Source organism: Alligator sinensis, unplaced genomic scaffold (assembly GCF_000455745.1).
Source record: "Alligator sinensis unplaced genomic scaffold, ASM45574v1 scaffold26_1, whole genome shotgun sequence".
In the NCBI taxonomy this organism is placed as follows: Eukaryota; Metazoa; Chordata; order Crocodylia; family Alligatoridae; genus Alligator; species Alligator sinensis.
Window position 1 is genome coordinate 285,989 of NW_005842448.1, and position 4,296 is coordinate 290,284.

A 4,296-nucleotide genomic window follows, 5' to 3' on the forward strand; every position below is an offset into this window, starting at 1 on the left:
ATTACAGTGGCCAGTGTTACCTCCAAACTCTGTCACTGCATAATAATATGTAAATGCTTTGGACACATCAGAAATTGTGAACCATAAAAAGTATGTTATGAATATGCTACTCTTGGATTATTTACTGAGGTAAACATTCTTAATTAGGCATATTTAACCTATACTTGAGGGTTTTTTTCTGTTGAATTGTCATATGTTCCAAAGCTGATTTTACAATATCATTTCTTATTAATGCAATTAAGATTTTTCCTGCTGCTTATGTAACCTAGGTGCACCCAAGTAATGTGCCCTCCTCTCCAGATAGAAAGAATGGGTGGCAGGCAGGAGTGCTGTGAGAGGGATCTGCAATATTCACGTCAGATCCCTTTACTCCCTATAGAGTCAGGCCAGGATAAGAGATGCTTAACTATATACAGATTTGTTAATATATACAAAAACCAAGGGAACTGATATTTATAAACATATATATACACAGATATACAATTATCATATAATACTATGCCCTATAGATAGAGGCTGAAAGATTACATCCCTTCAGGTAGCCCAAGCACTGTGTTGATAATCAGTTGATTTAAAATAGACAAACAAAAGGTAGGTACAGGGGAGCATGTATAAATACAATTAAACAACAGTCAAAACACAAATATGCACAGTTAAGTATAGGTAAGTATATGTAACCATCAGGGAAGGGATCCCAGCAGAGTCCCTTTTCAAGTTTATACATAACACTCTATAGAACTATCAAATACATAGATAAAAATGTTCACAACATATAAGGTAATCTCTCACAAAATATAAGGCACTTCCATAACAGGTCAACCTCAATTCTATAATTACCCCACACCCCAGACTGACCATGGGGCATAGGCTGTGCTCTGGCCTGCATGGGGAGAAGAAACCCTCTGTGCTCCCCAGGCCTGTGGCAGGACCCATGGATGCCTCCCTTCCCCAACAACTCATGACTCTTTGGGCATGAATGGGTGATCCTCGTCCCCTGGACTGAGGCACTCCTCACTTGCGGGGCCTCCCAGGCCACAGGCTCTCCTTGGGCTGATGTCCGCAGGTGGCCCCATGCACCATCGCTTGCACTGAGAGCTCTGCCTTCTGCTCATGGTTGGGGGTTTGGGCCGCTTTCTGAGGCTTCTAGGCCCAGGTCCCTTCCTGGGATTTGCTGTGCTCCAAGCATGCATGGTAGTCCTGGCTGCATGTCAGGAAAGGGTGGACCTGAGCTGCCTTGAGCAGCTCCCAGAGTCAGGGTCCCACTGGACCATGCCACGTCACACTGGTGGCTCTGTGCACTGCTGAGGGCTCCATGCACCGCTGCATGCACTGGGGTCCTTGGCCTCATGCCAGGGGCTGCAAACCTGAGCCACCTCAAATGGCTCCCAGGGTCTGGGCTCCATGCACTGAGCCATGCACTGACACCACATTCCCCATGGAGCTAGGGATTCAGCTGCTCACTGCTCCTGCTCACGAAGAGGCATCTTTGGGCTCTTCAAGGTGATGGTTCCTCCTGCTGGCCAGGTCACACCAGATTTTCTTTGCCCGTCCTCTTCTCCGTCCCTCAATGCATCTGCTGCATGCTGAGCCTTTTAGTCACTGTGGAGCAGGGGTGGGCAAAATGCGGCCTGGGGGCCAGATGCAGCCCGCCAGGCCATTCTATCCCACCCATGGGGCCCCTAAAAAAATTTAGAAAATTAATATTTATCTGCCTCTGGCTGCCTATTATGCAGCCCTCAGTGGCTTGCCAAAACTCAGTAAGAGGCCCTCTACCCAAAATAATTGCCCACCCTGCTTTGCAGGCTCTGACCCCAGAGTGTTATCAGATCTGCAAAGTGCAGGATATATAATCAGGTCCGGGGCTCTTCCCTACCCTCCCCCAACCCCAGGCAGGGGCGGGACAAGCCCCTTCCCAGCAGTTACCTGATTGGTGAATGGGCTCCACCAATTACAACAAAGATTCTATGAGCCCGGTGTGCCGGGCTGTATTGGTAAGTCTGCCACACTTATATTTTATCTTCTGCCATCTAAGCAATCTCTGGAGTTACAGTACATTTCAGTTTTTTTCTTCTCGTGAATTAGTTAGTTTTTTCCTTGTCATGGTTTCAGCCTTCATTTGAGCACTGAGGGATAAAAGATATTATGTAAAGGACTTGTTACCTGATAATTTTGGGGATACCTGGGTTCTCTGCACATTAACACATAAAAGAAGTTTTAAGTACTTGTCATATGACTCAAAGTTATGCCACTCCAGGGCAGGATTGTCTGATCTGTGTTACCCACCTGGTGTTACATTATGGCATAGCCACTCTAGGTTACATGTTAGTGTATGTACCTCCCCGTGGTGCTCCAGATTGGGCCCACTGACTCCCCTGCCCTCCCAAACACCCCAGATCCCTGCTCAGTGCCCCCTGCCTCCCCTTCCTTGTAGCTGTCTTCACTATCTGACCTAGGGAGCAGCCAGGGAAGGGTCAACCTGCCTACTCAGCTACCACCACTACCACTGCTGCTTTCTGGGCCAGGCCAAAAAAGAGTGGCAACCCAGTGTTAGCGGTGACAGGAGCCAGGCAGGCAGTTTAATCCTTCTCTGCCTGCTCCCCTGGGGCAGAACGTGCAGGCCACTACAATTAAATGGCGGGGGTGAAGGAGCAGGGGGGATCCCCGGATTGGGCAGGGAGCAGTGGAACTGGGGCAGTCTCAAAGGTCAGGGTGAAGGGAGGAAGTCCAGAATGGGAGGGCAGGGGATTCTTACCTTTCAGTCCTTTACACTCCTACTGGTTTGAATGTGTGACTGCTCCAAACTTGAGCTAACCCTAACACACATCAATATTTGTGCACCTCCTTGTGCAATGTGTCACTTAGGCTTAATGTGATCACATGTCATAGTTTTATCAGGTCAATCTAGAATGTCCTGGTGTCCCTAGAATTTTTTTTCTTGAAGCCTGAAATATCAGAGTTTTCCCTTTATCATTCAAAATCTTAGTTCTTTTAATTAACAAAAGAAAAAGAATGTTTGCTTAAAGTATTGTGTTAAACCAGATGAAATGTTTTTCTGCTCCTCTTGCCTCACTCTTACCGCACTGAGGAGGGGTGTTAAATATATAGCCCACAGGCCAGTTTAGGCCCATGGAGCCTCTCTATCTGGGCCACCAATCTGCTGAATAGCACTAAAAGTTGGGCCCTTTTGCCCTGTTGGGCCTGACAGTTGATGGTGAGCCTGGCTTGCCACCACTGGATGCCACACTTTTGCTACTCCTGCCTGCATCTCCACTAGAACTTGCACTTCAGCAGCTTCCAGACCCCACACCATGTCTGCTTCCACCCCCGCTAAACCACGCACCCTACTGCTTCTACCAGATCTCACTGCTGTGGTCTTCACCATGGTGACCACTGTGGCAGCCCTCAGATCCCAGGTTGGATCTTGTCCATAAGAAGCCCCACTGTCTGGATCCCACAATCCTAAACAATTTATGAACCCATTTTTTAAATGTAAACTTCTGGCTCTTTCAGTGTTTTGAGAGAGAAGCAGGGTACATGCTGAGCCTGATTAGTGCCTCTTTCCTCCTTCTGATTGGGCCAATGATGACAACTCCAAGAAGAATTTTCTATTTTAGAGAACAGCAAAAAAGGAACAAGGATGGAAATCTTTTGAAATTTTTCTTGAACCTAACAGGAAGCAATCCCTTTTTGGATTTTTAAAACTTGGTTACCTTTATTAACCAAAAAGGCATTAGATGTTACAACTGTTGTCTTGGTAAGCTGTTACAACTGTCTGTTATGATATATGGAAAACTATCTTCTTTTTTATCTTGAAATATGATGGTGTAGTACATGGAAACAAAAGCAAGTTACCATGAGGCAAAAGAGGGCGGGATTTTTCCATGAGTCGTCTTCTCAACTGTAATTGCTTGTATGCACATCCTGTCCCTATATAAAGAAAGAATTAACTCATGACTGTGAATCCCTCTTTCTTTAAGGAGTAAGCTGCTGTAAGAAGATAGAAGATTAAGCTATGGAAGGGTAGATGAATTCTAGATTCAGGGCCCCTATTACTTATTAAAGTCATTTCTAATCTTTTGGAATGTAATTTGGTTTTCTGGTACTGAACCACAGAATCCGGTGCTATTTAATAGATTGGAGCTGAAATTTCTGCTATTTTAAGATTCTGAACTAATGAGACTGATGCCCTGCACTTTTTCCAGATTCATTTTTTACTTTCCCTGTAGAGGTATTTCAGAATCATTCATTATCTACTAGTTTATTGAAAGCCTAATCATAATGATATCTTCAGGAATG